This window comes from Neophocaena asiaeorientalis, unplaced genomic scaffold (assembly GCF_003031525.2).
Source record: "Neophocaena asiaeorientalis asiaeorientalis breed wild unplaced genomic scaffold, Neophocaena_asiaeorientalis_V1.1 scaffold275, whole genome shotgun sequence".
NCBI classification, from domain to species: domain Eukaryota; kingdom Metazoa; phylum Chordata; class Mammalia; order Artiodactyla; family Phocoenidae; genus Neophocaena; species Neophocaena asiaeorientalis.
The window spans coordinates 8,170,957-8,186,807 of record NW_020173679.1 but is presented as its reverse complement, the minus strand read 5'-3'; the positions used below and the strand labels follow the sequence as shown (position 1 = coordinate 8,186,807).

The 15,851-nt window shown below is 42.2% G+C and overlaps 1 pseudogene across 1 annotated transcript; it reads right to left on the bottom strand.

Moving 5' to 3' along the window:
- Positions 1–10,636: 10,636 nt before the first annotated feature.
- On the bottom strand, positions 10,637–11,045 carry LOC112402794 (small nuclear ribonucleoprotein G pseudogene; annotated as a pseudogene). Its single transcript, XR_003003768.1, has one exon. The product of XR_003003768.1 is annotated as a small nuclear ribonucleoprotein G pseudogene (transcript).
- Positions 11,046–15,851: the final 4,806 nt, after the last annotated feature.

The following is a 15,851-nucleotide window of genomic DNA, read 5'->3' as shown; positions in this document are numbered from 1 at the left end:
ATATTACAATTAATATATATATTAGCACACAGTCATTTTTTTTTTTTTTTTTTTTTTTTTTTGCTCAGCTTCATGTTTTTGAGATAAGCCATTGTGCTGGGTATTTACCTATTGTTTCTCAGCCCTGTACCCACCCTTCTGTAGTCTGTATTTCTCAAACTCCTTTGCCAGTTGATTTCCCTTTGGGTTCTGCCAGTAAGAGGTATTGAGATGAGAGAAGTCATGGTTTTTCTTTCATTTTTGCTCTTTCCTTTCTTCTGGTGCTTTCTCCTGATGCAGCAGCCCCTGCTTTTCATCCCCAGCTCCAGTCCTGGCCCCTCCTCCCTCGAGTCTCCTAGCTTTGGTAACACCCCCTCCTCCTTTTTGTTCTCCCAATGCTTATGGGTGTAGCACCTTCCTACAGTTTCTAGTCTCTGAGTTATCATCCCTTCTCCTTTTTTTTTCTCTTTGAGCCTGGGAGCATATGGATAACCATTTCACCTATTAAATCTGCTGTGTTTGTAACAACTATCACGGTTTCTGTTTCCTGACTGGGCCCTGACTGCTGAAGGTGTGCTGTTAAATGTAGCTCTTGGGAGTTCCTGGGCGGTCCAGTGGTTAGGACTCAGCACTTTCACTGTTGGGGCCGCGGGTTCAATCCCTGCTCAGGGAAATAAGATCCTGCAAGCCACGAGGCACAGCCAAAAAAGAAAAGAAAAGTAGCTCTGGATCATTCTTTTTTTTTTTTTTTGGATCATTCATTTTTACTGCCATGTACTATTCTATTCTATGACTGCATCACAGTTTATTCATCCATCCTCCTCCTGATGGATATTTCCATGTTTCCCTATTACAAACAATATTGCAAACACCATTCTTGTATCTGTTTTCTTATCTATCTATGCAAGAGATTCTCTAGAGTATACACTGGAGGAGGAATTGCTGGGTTAGAGGGATATGCTCATCTTCTCTTTGCCTGGCTGTTAACGAAGTCTGGCCATTTCACTCCCTGACATAACTTGGTATTGTTACGCTTTTTATTTCTGGCAATTAGATGGATGTGGTATGCTATCTCATTTCCAGTGAGTTAGGTGTCTTTTCATAGCTTCCTCTGTGAATTCTCTTCTCTTTCTTTCTTTCTTTTTTTTTTTTTGTGGCTGATCTTAGTTCCCTGACCAGGTATTGAACCTCGGCCCTTGGTAGTGAAAGCACCGAGTCCTAACCACTGGACTGCCAGGGAATTCCCCTCTGTGAATTTTCTACTTGTAACCTTTTGCACATTTTTTTCCTGCTAGGTTGTTTATATTTTCATACTGATTTGTATTATTGTAAATTGATTGAATTTCTTTATATATTCTGAATGCTTCATTGGTGAAATGTGTTGCAAATATATTTTTCCAATCTATGGTTTGTTGTTTGCTTTGTTTTATGATATCTTTTGTTATATAGAAGTGTTTTCTAAAAATTATAGTCAAATTCATCAGTCCTTTGTGATTAATAATACTTTTTTCTCTTTTATCTCAAGGTCATAAAAATATTTTATATTTCCTACTAAACCATTTACAGTTTTGCTTTTCTTTTTTTTTTAATTAATTTATTTTATTTATTTTATTTTTGGCTGTGTTGGGTCTTCATTGCTGTGCGTGGGCTTTCTCTAGCTGCGGCGAGCGGGGACTACTGTTCGTTGCAGTGTGCAAGCTTCTCATTGTGGTGGCTTTTCTTTGTTGCAGAGCACGGGCTCTAGGCACGTGGGCTTCAGTAGTTGCAGCACGCGGGCTCACTAGTTGTGGCTCATAGGATCTAGAGCGCAGGCTCAGTAGTTGTGGCGCCCAGGCTTAGGCACTGCGCGGCATGTGGGATCTTCCCAGACCAGGGTTCGAAACTGTGCCCCTTGCATTGGCAGATGGATTCTTAACCACTGGACCATCAGGGAAGTCCTATAATTTCAGTGAATATTTCAACAGGATTTTTCATGGAATTTGACAAGGTGATGGTAAAATTCAAATGGTAAATCTATTCCATGTCCATTTTGAAAAAATCATATGCTAGAACAAATCCAAGAATATCCATGGCAATTTTGAAGAATGAGGTGTGGGGATTTGCCCACAAGTTAGCAAGATTTTCTGTAACATCATACTAATTAGAATTCTGTTGCATTGGCACAAGAATATACAAATACAGAAATGGAACAGAATAGTCTAGAAACAGACTACGTGCATATGGGAATATAACATATGCCAGCATTGGCATTACAAAGCAATGGAGAAATGATAAACTATAAATGATAATAACTGATGTGGAATAATTGCTTAACTATATGGTAAAAAATGTGATCCTTACATCACACGAAACAAAAAATAAATTTCAGGTGGACTGAAAGCCTAAATCAGAAAAACAAAACTGGGCTTCCCTGGTGGCGCAGTGGTTAAGAATTCGCCTGCCAATGCAGGGGACACGTATGATCAGTCCTAGTTACAGTAGTCTTACTCTTATTATCACTGCCCGTCCTAGCAGCCGGAATTACCATACTATTAACTTATCGAAACCTAAATACAACCTTTTTCGACCCCGCAGGAGGAGGTGACCCAATCCTATATCAACACCTATTCTGATTTTTTGGCCACCCCGAAGTAAACATTCTAATTCTGCCTGGCTTCGGAATAATCTCACATATCGTAACCTATTATTCAGGGAAAAAAGAGCCTTTTGGGTATATGGGAATAGTATGCAAGGAGAAGGCACCACAATGAGAAGCCCGCACACCGCAACTTAGAGTAGTCCCCGCTCGCCACAACTAGAGAAAGCCCGCATGCAGCAACGAAGACCCAACGCAGCCAAAAAAAAAACTGACATCTTTATAATATTTTCTTCCTGCCCCCAAATAAAGAATACAGTACCTCTATTTATTTAGGTCTTCTTTAATGTGTTTCAACAATACAGTTGTATAACTTTTTTCCATATGGGTCTTGCTCATCTTTTGTCAACTTATCCTTAAACATTTAATAGTTTTATTGATATTTTTAACAGAATCGCTTTATATCACGTCTATTCCTAACGAAAAAGAGCACTTTGGATTTTTGTATATTGATCTTGTATCCAGAAACCTTATTAGTTGTGGTAGCATGGCTGTATGCATCACATTAATAAGTATTTTGGTGTTCTGTCCTTGTATTCTAGGGATAACACTACTGGGCCATGGCTAAATTCAACTTTCTAGTACTTTCTGACTTTAGAGAGGTGCCTTTGTACAAAATCTGTAATCTGAGAAACTGAAGGGCTCTGCAGAGTGACTTCATCTGTCAGAGGGGCAAAATGCTTATGCAGACCAGGCTATTTTCATCTTGAAACCTAGAACAGTCTAATCTGCCTCTATTGACCCTTCTCTGTGTGCTTTTGCTTAATTTGTCTAGGGATGATTACCACCACATTCCCTTCACTGTTTTAGATTCTTTTTAATTTGAGCTCCATTGAGAGCTCAAACAATATTAACTACCATCAAGGTTTTGTAACTCTCCATGGTGCTTATCAGAGTACTTATGCAAAGAGCTCTTTTTTTAAGGAAAAAGTTGGTTTCTACTGATGAATTGATGAGCTTCTGTTTATTAACTCATTGTAAGCTCATTTTTGTGTTGGCCTTTAGGAAGCTAGGAGCTGGGTTTTGTGCTCAGTGGGTTTTGTGCTGGGTTTTGTGCTCTCTTGACTCTGGTTTTTTTTTTTTTTTTAAATAAATTTATTTATTTTATTTTTGGCTGCGTTGGGTCTTTGTTGCTGCACGCGGGCTTTTTCTAGTTGCGGCGAGCGGGGGCTAGTCTTCGTTGCGGTGCGTGGGCTTCTCATTGTGGTGGCTTCTCCTATTGTGGAGCACAGGCTCTAGGCTTGAGTAGTTGCAGTACACGGGCTTCAGTAGTTGCAGCACACGGGCTCACTAGTTGTGGCTCATGGGCTCTGGAGCGCAGGCTCAGTAGTTGTGGCGCACGGGCTTAGTTGCTCCGCGGCACGTGGGATCTTCCTGGACCGGGGCTCGAACCCGTGTCCCCTGCATTGGCAGGCGGATTCTTAACCACTGCACCACCAGGGAAGCCCTTGACTCTGGTTTTTAATATTATTTTCTCTTTCTATGTGTTCCCCTTATTCAGACAGTGCCCCCACCATAGAGCCTTTTATTATTTAAAAAATTATTAACTTTACTCCTACTTTAATGCTATATAGTTTTATTGTTTGTATGCTTCAGTGTAAGCTATGTCAAATCCTTTTGTGGATAGGTGAAGTTTAAATTCTAAATGAAATGAGAAATGTTCAATAGATGTTGACTGGATGGCGAGTATGAGGACTTTAGCGGGGTGGAAATCTTCCAAAATTATTAGTGTAGAAACTTAATTTTGATGTTTTAGAGTCTATGCTTATAAAGAAGGCTTTTTACATCCTATACTGTATTGAATTCAGGGGGAAAATCCGATTTTACTTTAAATTTCTGCTAGTAAATCAAAAGCATTTCACAGCCTTATAAAATAGTGATGCTTGGCATAATAATTTCACGTATTACCGCTGAATTAATATTTTGTTAAGTACTGAATTGTACCTCTCGTGAACAGTTGTGGGCTTTTTCTTTTGAGCTGAATCTAAACCTGATTTTTAAAAATCGCTACCAGAGCGCTTGTGTTCTCCGGGTTTCTGAATTCCAATAACCCTCCTTCAAGGGCTTCTCTCAAAGGCGAGCTCGGTCGGTTAACTCGGGGCGATACAAAGCATTTTGTTCTTTTACTCGCGGCCCTTACTCGGTCTCCCAAGGAGACAAGTTGAATGCCCACTAAGTCATGCTTTTCCATTACTCATTCGGCCTTTTCTCCCAAGGTGGCGTGTGGGAGGTGCTGTGATCGGGCTCGATAAGAATAGGCCGGGAGGCTTTCTGCGGGATCATACACTCTTCCCTTTGCGTGTTTCAGCTCCGATCCGACCGCGCCGCGTTCGGCGTCTTCAACGCGTGAGATGTTTTCCAAACGGACAATGACTCCACACTCGGCCGCCTCTCACAGTCGTCTCTGCTCCTCTGGCCCCCACAGCCCCGCCCCACTTAGGCTTGCTTTGTCCGCTTACAAGGCGGATGATCGGGTTAGCCCGGCGCGCCTGCTGCCGACTTACGCCCTTCGGGGGTCAACCTGGAGGGGACTCCGGGCACAGCCTTCGCCCACGCCGCACCCCCCGCACCCCCTCCGGCCTCTGAGCCACCAGGGGGCGCCTCGCAGTCTCCGCCTCTCCCCGCCGCCTCCCTTCTCCGGCTTCCCCTGCGATTGGCCGGCCACCCCGAGCTCTGCACTCCTACTGGTCGCTGCCCGCGTCAGTTGCGGGCGCCAGGGCGGGCGGAGGTGACGCGCAGCGGCAGGGCTCCGGGCGGTGTCCGGCGCCGGCGGCTGCAGTCAGCGGCCTGCCGGGTCCCCCGCAGCGCCGCGCACCGGCCCTCCGCTACCCCTGAGCCGCCAGGCTCCGGCCGTGCCCAGAGGTCAGCCGAGCCGCCGCTGTCGGCCCGTTCGCCGGGCTCTCTGCGCATATTGCGGCTCTGCTCCGTCTTGAAGCTACCCTTTATTATTTCCCCCCATCCCCTCTCCCCGGTTTTGGTTGGCATCGGGGCTTCGGCTAGGAATGTGGTTGGGCCCTTTTGCCAGATGAAGGCAGGAGCGGGTATCGCGTGGGAGGGGGGAGCCGATGGCGCAAGGACTGGAGAGGAGGGGCGCGGTGGGAAGGGAGGGGGCTTGTTGGATGCTGGCCAGCCGTGGGGAGGCTGGTGTGGTCTCGGCGATAGGCAGCCCGGGATTACTCTAGCAGCCATATTGGGAGGATGATCTGACAAATCCTTTAGGAGCGAGGTCCGGTTGCTGGAAGGCGCCGAGTGACAGCCCTGGCAGCTTTCAGGGTGACGGGCCGCACCACAGCCAAACTGGGGGGGTTGGGAGGTTGCTCCAGCGAGCCAGTCATTGTTCGTGCCACACAAAACATTCCGGGCCCTAAAACCAGAATGGAACTCCAAAATCACTTTTTCTCCTCGGTGAATTGCTAATTGAGCTTCCAGGGCAGAGTGCCTTCAAGATTCCATTCTTGTTGGGGTGAAATGATGGGTTTCTGTGTTCGTCTTCTACGACCAGGGCTATGGACACAGAAGGGATGACGATGCCTGACTTGTACAGAGGCAGATCTGAGGATTGCTAAGGCCAATGTATCAGGATGGAGGCCTGGAATTAGTATGTTGTGTCGGGTGGATAGATGTTCAGAGTAGCTGAGATGCAGAGGTGAAGTAAACTGGAATATTCTGATGATGGTAGAAGCTTGCAGCAGTATTTCTGAGGCCGCAGGTTGTCATCTTTGTGGAATCTCGAGGTAGCTGAAATTAGATTGTCAACAGATCCCTTGCTCACATATCTCTTACTGTTCTAGGCAGCTGTTCTGCTGATACTGAACATGTTTTGTGTCTTAGATGGGTCTGTCTGAGCCCCATGAAAGTATGGTGATTGGATTTGAATAGCTCTTAAGAGGTGATATCATGGTGGATATTTTATATAAAGGCTGGCATTTTGTCAACTTAGCTTAGTCATAATAAAATCTTGTGTTCTCTAAGAAGCGAGGTGATGCTCCCTAATTAAATTGGTATAGCTGTTGGATTATGAGACAAGTGAAATTGGTAATGTACAGTTTAAGGATGGAATATGAAGATTGCACACATGTTGGCGTTGTAAAAAAGATCTGGATATGATCAATAAGAGTTCAGTGTGAGCCTATAAATCTGTCTTTTCCTACATCCTAGATGTGGAAACGTCCTGGAGAATGGCATGCCTGCTTTCTTTGTGCCCTTCGCTTTCATTCAAACTCCATTTCTTAATGAATACATTCCTGTAACTAAAGTTGAACTGCTTAAACATTTTCAGATAAGGTTTTCTAAGAAAAGTCTTAACACTTTATTTTATCATTAAGTTTTCCTTTTAAAACTTGGTTGAATCAAACATGGCTTCAACAGAAATCAGTGGCTTTTGCATTGTGTTAACATGCGAGAAATACAGAATGTCTGTTTTTAAATTCCATGCCCCAATTAAGAAATATTTCTAAGATTTAAATTTTGACGTTGACTTTATTAGTAGAAAAGATCTGAAGAGTTGTGGTTAAACATAACTTCAGCATTTGGTAAAATCAGACCTGATTGTGAGTCTGATTTGGAGGCAAGATTTTGTGAGTCTGTGCAGCTCTGCTCTGATGAATGTTTTTCCAAAGCTTATCCAATTAAGTACAGCTTCCAAGCAAACTTTCCTTTTCAAGACCAGATATGAATGCAGTTTTCCTTTTTTCTCTCTTTTCTCTTTCCCACTTTGAATATGTGCAGGGAATAAACTGCCAAGAAGAGTGCCAACAGAGTCTCTCCAAGGCCAAAGCTTTCTAGCTCACATCCTGCTTTGGTCTTGTCCTGGGTACAAAGTAAAGGACAACAAAGTGCCCCTGCCTTGTTTGTAAACCCCATTCCCAGGCTGCTGATCACAGCAGGTCTTTTCCAGGAGTAAGCATATCCCTTTGGTCTTGTACACTGATGTGACGCACCTTTTCTGAGAAAATACTGAAAATACTGAAAACTTCTGAGGCCTTCCTTCCTACCATAATTAGAAAACAATTCAGACTACCCTCGCTCTCCATAGTGAGGTCCTTGGCTCGGCTGTCCCCCACCCCACACCAAACGCTCACATTCTGCCTTCTTACCCTCTTTCCTCCAGTCTCAAGGGAAAGCTTACTCTATCTGACTTCAGCTAACCCCTTGGCTTGTTTTGTATATCACTGCCTTTTCTAATCTTTGGGGACTTGCTGTATTGGCTACTTTTCTTTCCCTCTTTCGCTGTTTCCCCACACACAGTTCCTTGAACACAGGAGGCGCAGTCCCACAATAGGGCCTTTGCTCTGATTCTTTCTTCCGCTTGGAACACTCTTTCCCTGAAATCTGCTTGGCTAATTCCTTTACCTCCTTCAGGTCTTTGCTTAAACCTCACTGCCTCAACAGGCCTATTTTGACCTCATTTATGCACCTGCATGGCATCCCTTCCAACTACACTCCTGAGCCCCCCGACTTTGTTGTACTTTTCCTCCTTAATAACGCTTATAATCACCGAATATTCTGTGTAATGACTTAAGTTATTATTTTAATGTCCCCTCTCCCCTACTAGAAGGAAAACTCCTCCATGGCAAGGATGTTTATCTGTTTTGTTCACTGATTTATCCCAGACTCCTGGAACTGCCTGTTACATTGTAGGAACCTCATAAATAGCTGCTGAATAAAGGATAGAAACATCCAAGTCTTTCGTATTAATAAAATGGGGTAGGGAGGAGAAAAATTCCTGCTTCATCCCTGTTCCCTCCTGGCTGTCTCTCCTGTCCTCACTGCCAGCTTCTGGAAACAGTGAGGATACTTGCATTTCCAATTCCTTGCCTCCTAATTACTCCCCAGCCCACCACAGACTAGCTGCAGTGATCCCCCCACTTCACCAACACTGCTCATGCTCTGGTTTCCAGCCCTTGTTGCTGATGCCGGGGCAGGGGGGGGTTTGGGGGGGCACGCCTCACGCCTGTGCTGTATTGAAATTGTTGCTCACTTCACTCCCTCCTTTGTCTGCTTCTGTTTTGTGGGGCTGGTTGCAGTCTCCTGGGCCTTGTGCTTTTCTGGCCATTCACGTGGCTATCATTCATTCAACACAAATTTTTGTATAACTTTTAAAGGCTTACTTTGTTTTTAAGAGCTAGAATTTTGACTACATAACATATTTTCGGTGTTAAAATAAATAGCAGATTAGGCTATTACAGGAAAGTTTTATATAGTTATAATTTATATCACTTACTGCTTTTAAAAAGGTTTTTGAGCAGCTTACCACAATACTATATATATGGTGAGGCTGTTAAACATGGAGAAGAAACAAAAATGTATGTGACAGGAGGAAAAAGTAAATATACAAATTACAACAATTTGTATATGTGTAAGTTTGTATAGTGTGGTTATTGTAACTTAGTTTTGAAACTTTTGAAAGTCAAAATAAAAAGGGAAAGAGAAATTATACACTTTTCATTCTGGTAAAAGAAAGCTAATGATTTGTCAAGAGGAACTTTTTTTTCTGGTAATGAATTCTAAAGAAATTCTAAGAGAAAAGTGTTATAGACACCCTGATAGAAAGATATACGTACTAAGTGTTTTCAGCAGGTCTTTAAGTAAAAGGAAGGAATGTTCTTCAAAGACCTATTTAAAAAAGTAATCCACCTGCTTTCTGCACTGAGAATACAACATTAAAATATAACTTAAGTCTTTTCTATGAAGGATATGACTAACGTGGTTCACGTATATAACTTTATGTAAAGATAAGTCTGAGTATCCCAGCAGAAAACTCATTATTTAATAACCCTGGTGAGAACCTGGAATACTTGTATTGTGTTGTCATCTCAATGAAAACATACCTATTAAGCTTTGGGTACTGGTTTATCATGTGGCAAGATTGACACATTGTTGACACGTGGAAAAGTCTGACCTGTGTTCTTGCCCAGCTAGTGAGCTACCTACCAGGCAGGTAGGTGCGGTCACAGGCAGATTTCAGAGGGAACCTTGCCTCATACCAAATTTGAATTAACCTCTGACTGAAACTTCCATTTCTACATCGTAGCTGAGCTGAGTTCATTTTAACCTGGACAATTCCAGGAGTAGCTGTTGTCATCCACTTTGACAATAGAAGAGCTTCAGTGGAATATTGGGTTTTGAGTGGCAGAGCTCCCAGTGGATCTGCTAAAAGAAAATTATAGGATGTGGCTTCAGATATTAAAATGAATTGACTTACTAGACAGAGCTTAGTATTAACCATCCAAACAGTGAAAGATAAGAAAACAATGAAAAACTTTAGTTTATTTTAAGCCTTAGGCCATAGGAGCTGTTTATGAGAATAAAAGCATGTCACCAGTAAAAAGGAAGGTTCTTGATTTCTTAATTGCAGTGACAGGAAGACATGTGTCTAATAAATCTAAAAATTGTTTCAGGTTATTTTCTATAGTGGTTAAAACAGTTGGGGAGCCTGACTGAGCTAGTGTAATCTCATTTGAGATTGAAAATCTGATCTGTCAGGAAACTTCCTGTGCAGTCTGATTCTTGGCATTGGGTTAGAATGCAGAAAGGTTTTTCTAACATGTGATCCCTTTTGAGCTTTCACAGCTTGGCTCATGGCTGATTTTTATCCACAGAGTCAAAGACCAAGAATAGACATACATACACACACAAAATTCATACACACACAAAAATGAATTCTCACATTTTGGGGGCCATTTTGTCAGTATAGGCATGGTCAGTGACACAGAATATTGGATCCTAAAGCCTGCTTGGTCCTCAAGGAGAGTATTAGGCCAAGAGATGCAAAACTTTAATAATAACAAGGAAATTTTCACACCCTCTCAAAACGGGCTCATTAGCTACAGATATTTATTTTGGAGTATACATTTATTCTTTCTTATAATTCATTCTTTTTTTTTTTTGGTTATGCTACAAGGTTTGTGGGATCTTAGTTCCCTGACGAAGGATTGAACCTGGGCCCTCGGCAGTGAAAGCACCGAGTCCTAACCACTGGACTGCCAGGAATTCCCTAATTCATTCTTTTTTTCTTTTTTGACTATTACAGAAATTTAACAAAAAAGTTCAGTAAGAAAATGTACACGATCCAATTTTCATTATAGTAAAATGTGGAGAGGGGACATGTGGAAGCAGTTGATTTCTCTGGTGAAGACAGCCATTGTTTATACTCGTTCCAAGGCTTCTAACATGATGATACTATTTTCTCGTATTACCACCATTCCAATATTGTTCTGTTGCCTACTAGTTGCCATCTCCACACATTCATCTATCGCAAGATTCATAAAGGGATCAAATCCCCTCAATATTCCTTGGACATGTCTGCCACCATTTAATTTCAATGATAACTTCTTGTCCATAAATTTCTTCAAGTCTGGAGGGTGAGCTTTGCTCATGATGTCTGCTCGACGAGCTCAAAGATTCCTCCAAACGGAATTGGAGTTGTCCCTCACCCCTAATTCATTCTTTAAAATGTAATTCACTAGAAAAGATTATCTTTTAAATAGACTGCTTGTTGATATTGTAAATTTGCGGGGATATAGCAAATCGTGTGAATGTTGAATTTAAAAGACTGAATTTCTTGGTTAAATTATGTTTTCAGTTGTGACAGACATGTACTGAATAAAGTATCAATGTATGAGAGTTAAGTAAACTACTGACTGCAACGTAGGGCAGAATGAAATAAGTAGAAAAATGAGGAATCAACACAACATTTTTAGGGAGCAAAGAGAAAGAAGGTATGACTTTTAGCTTAGAAAGGGGGATGTTAAGGAACGTATGACTTAATGCTTCCTGCTTCATGGTGACAGTTGACCTTGTCCTCAAAAGATACGGGCTTGTAGGGGCTTCCCTGGTGGCGCAGTGGTTGAGAGTCCGCCTGCCGATGCAGGGGACGCGGGTTCGTGCCCTGGTCCGGGAAAATCCCACATGCCGCGGAGTGGCTGGGCCCGTGAGCCATGGCCGCTGAGCCTGCGCGTCCGGAGCCTGGGCTCCGCAGTGGGAGAGGCCACAACAGTGAGAGGCCCACAAACCAAAAAAAAAAAAAAAAAAAAAGAAAAGACATGCACTTGTAATAGGTTAGAAGGGAGAATGAGCTTCCAAGCATCACATGCTTGGTGTAGTAAGAGGTGCTTGGTGGAGGAGGCTTAAAGTTGGGCAGTGAAAACAGACTGGGGAAGGAGGTTGGATTGTGGAGGCTCATGAATTTTTAGGTTGTGTTCTGAGGCCATGGAAACCAACTGAATGCTTTTAAGGAGAGGGAATGACATGCATTGACCTCTGTTTTAGGAATATAACCCTGGCTGTTTTCTATAAAAAAGGGATATTACAAAACCTAACCAACCAAAAATCTAAGATTATTTCATTCTTGTTTTTTCACTTTGCTGAGAAGTCATTTAGTCTTCTCCTTAGGCTCCTAATAACCCAGAGTGCCTCTGAGGGCAAGAGAGAATTGCACAAGGTCAAAGTTAAGCAATGGTGCAAAAATTTAGAAAAATTCAAATGAATTAGATCTAAATGTTTTATTATCCCTTTACTGTTAGTGAAGGCTTCTGGAATTTTTGCTCCATTCCATTTTCCTAATGCTTCTAATCGTATGTCATAAGGAAGGAAAACTGGTCAGAGGAACAGCCTAGAACTGAGGCTGTGTAAGTGATTTAGAGTATGTATGGTTGCCTTTCCTACCTGCCTTTTGGCTCTATGAAACTTGGTAAATGTATTGTAATTTTTATTGTTTTCCTATAACTTCTTAAAAATATTCTGTAATTATTGTTTCTCACTGGAATTTAAACGTGATTTCAGATTTATATAATTGGTAATTTTTTAAAAAGATCAGGGAGTTTTGAAACTGTAATTCTTTGATGGACATCCATTATAAAAGAGATACTCTTTGTAGTTGTAGGGAAGTAACGAAGTAACAAAGTAACACTTTCTGTAGTCCACTTAACTGTAGTTTCTTATTACTGTATAAAATTTTAACTCACTTGTGAAGATGGTTGCAGTTTTACCACAGGACAGTTAAATCAGAAAAAAAAAAGTACTTAGGTTCAGGTTGTTTTGGGAAAGTAATTTAAAAATATACCTATCACTTACAAAGAAGAATGACTAAAAGCGTGACTAAAATTCTGTCTTGTCCTCAAGGAACTTAAAATTTACAGCAGAGATAAGGAAAACAGGGCTCCCTTGGTAGCGTAGGGGTTAAGAATCTGCCTGCCATTGCAGGGGACACGGGTTCGAGCCCTGGTCCGGGAAGATCCCACATGCCACTGAGCAACTAAGCCCGTGTGCCACAACTACTGAGCCTGCGCTCTAGAGCCTGTGAGCCACAACTACTGAGCCTGCGTGCTGCCACTACTGAAACCCACACGCCTAGAGCCCGTGCTCCGCAACAAGAGAAGCCACCGCAAATAAGGCCATGCACCACAAAGAAGAGTAGCCCCCACTCACCACGACTAGAGAAAGGCCGCACGCAGCAATGAAGACCCAACACAGCCAAAAACAAAATAAATAAATTTATTAAAAAAAAAAAAAGAAAAACAAATAACTCATTTTGCCCTAGGTAAGGTCAGTGAGTTGAGAAGTATTAAATGGAGAAGCATTTGCATTTGGTTTGCAAGGTGGGGAGAATCTATGCAAGCTTTAGAAATGAGTAGCATATGAGAAGATCCTGGAAGAAAAGTTGGATTTTGAGAAGGACAGGAGAGGAGGAAGGGTACAGTAGGTAGAAGGAGCATTGGAGCAAAGGCACAGGGACATAAAAACATGAGATGCTTTCAGGAAACCCTCTGGTGGGTGGTTGTTAAGGAAAGTGGATGGAAGGCAGTGTTTTGTGGGCTTGTAAAAATAGGTGGTTTGGGCTTCCCTGGTGGTGCAGTGGTTGAGAGTCCGTCTGCCGATGCAGGGGACACGGGTTCATTCCCCGGACCAGGAGGATCCCGCATGCCGCGGAGCGGCTGGGCCCGTGGGCCATGGCCGCTGAGCCTGTGCCTCCAGAGCCTGCACGTCCAGAGCCTGTGCTCCGCAACGGGCGAGGCCACAACAGTGAGAGGCCCGCGTACCACACACACACACACACACACACACACACACAAATAGGTGGTTTATGTTACAGAACACATTGAGAGCCACTGATGAGGAGTTCAGTCATTGCTTGGTAGACAGTAGAGAAACTGGACAGTGATATGAAGAGACCTGGGCGTTAGGAGTGTGAATCTGGCAGCATTGCATAGTGTGGATGGAATATATGAAAATGGCAGTATTGTGTAGTATGGTTGAGGTAGGAGGAAGAAAGAGAAAAAGTGGTGAAGATGATTAACGGTCTTGGGTGAGATGTATTGAAGGCGTAAAAGGGATGGTATGGCAGGGGTAGGAATGGAGAGAGATTTTATAGGTGGAAGCCATGTAATTTGGCAGTTGATTAGATGGATAGAGGAAACAAGCTTTTTGGCCTGTGTGGGAACAGGAGAATGGTGAGAACATTAAAAGAAATAGAAAAGAGGTGGAAGAGCTGAGGGAGGTGGAGAGATGTTTGGGCTTTGGGTGTGTTAGGTTGAATGGTATGCCAGGAGGCTAGCTGGGTAGAAGAGTGAAACAACTATTGAAAAGTATATGTGTGGGACTTTAAATAGTAAAGAGGTTAGTATTTTGGCTCCTAGTACTTTATATCTAAATAGTACTTTATAACCTAAAGCTTAGCAAGGAGGTTTCAGCCTCTGTTGTTGGTTTGTAAGTTAGTTAGCAGCATTGAACATTTTGGTAGGCCCCCGAATAGAACACAAAAGAAGAAAGTTTTGTTTTTTTAAAATTTACATATCTACAATATTCATTAATTGTCAACATTTAAGTCTCTTTTATTACCACCCCTCTCCCCCAAATCATGCTATTTAATTGAAGAAACTGGGTGACTTGAACTGTAGATTTTTCTGTATTCTGGGTTTGGCTGATTGTATCTTCTAGGTATCATTTAAATTGTTTCTTTGCTCCCTATATGTCCTATAAACTGAGGCTTGATTCTATCAGTTTTTTTTTTTTTTAAGGGGAGTGGGATAATATTTACTAGGTGGTGCCGTGTGTTTCCTACTGCAGCACATCAGGAGGCATAGGCCACCTACGTGCCCCACTTTTAGTGATGCTGAGGTTGATGATCATTTGGTTCAGATTTTGTCAGCTTAATTCATACAATATAATGTTCCCATATCAACCAACCTTTCGTTTAAGTCTTTTTTAGTAGATAGTGATGATGCAGAGAACCTTTATGTTAGTAGGGTTGGGAATTGGTGACATTCTAATTCTGTCATTTCTTCTGCATTTATTAGTCAGACTTCTTCTGTAAAGAAGAGCTTGTCCTCGTTGTCTATTTGACTGTCCTGGAATATAGTTTATACAGGATACACAGACTGGACGCATGCTCTGTTCTTTTGTTTTATTTGCCGGTTTTCAGAATAATGAGGTTTTTGAAGGTATCGTTATGAACTCATGAATTTATATATTTAATGTTTTTCAGTCCATATGCAGTGTGTTTGTATTTTTATGCTCCAATTATCCCATCTTTGTCCAGTGGGAGCTCCTTTAAGTTGGCACTTGTGTCTTTTTGCCATGACCCCATATTAGTCTTTGATTTCTTGCTTGTGGTCATACTAAGATGTCCCAGAATCATCTTGAAATTTCTTGCCCAGACTTGGAATTAGCCACTTTTTCAAGGAACCCAAGTTCAAAGAGATTTTTGAAGGAATAGGATATTCACTTTGGGAAGCTATTAAAGAACATACAAGCTAGAATATAGTCGTGTAAAATGATAACAGTGTTCTCACAATGTGTTTGGGACTGTAAGTGCTGTAGGAAATACCAGTGATTCCTGGAATGTTTGGGTCGTCATTTGGAAGAGTTAAGACTGGAGCTGGGCCATCAAGTAGAGGAGAAAATGAAGATTCATAGATCTGTTGTAGGGGGGAAATTGTTAGAAGGTGTGAAAGAACGTGTGTGGAATAGTAAAGGAGCTTGACTAGAATACAGAGTACCTTGACTGATCTTGTAAGTGCTGGGGAGTAAGAAAAGGTTCTTGGGTTTGGAAGTGAAATTGAAAGTCATGCTTTAGGGGGCTTCCCTGGTGGTCCAGTGATTTATAAGACTCCGCACTTCCAATGTAGGCGGCGCGGGTTCAATCCCTGGTTTGGGAACTAGGATCCTACGTGCCATGTGGCGCGGCCAAAATAAATAAGTAAAAAAAAAAAAAAAAAAAAAAATTTTTAAAAAAAAA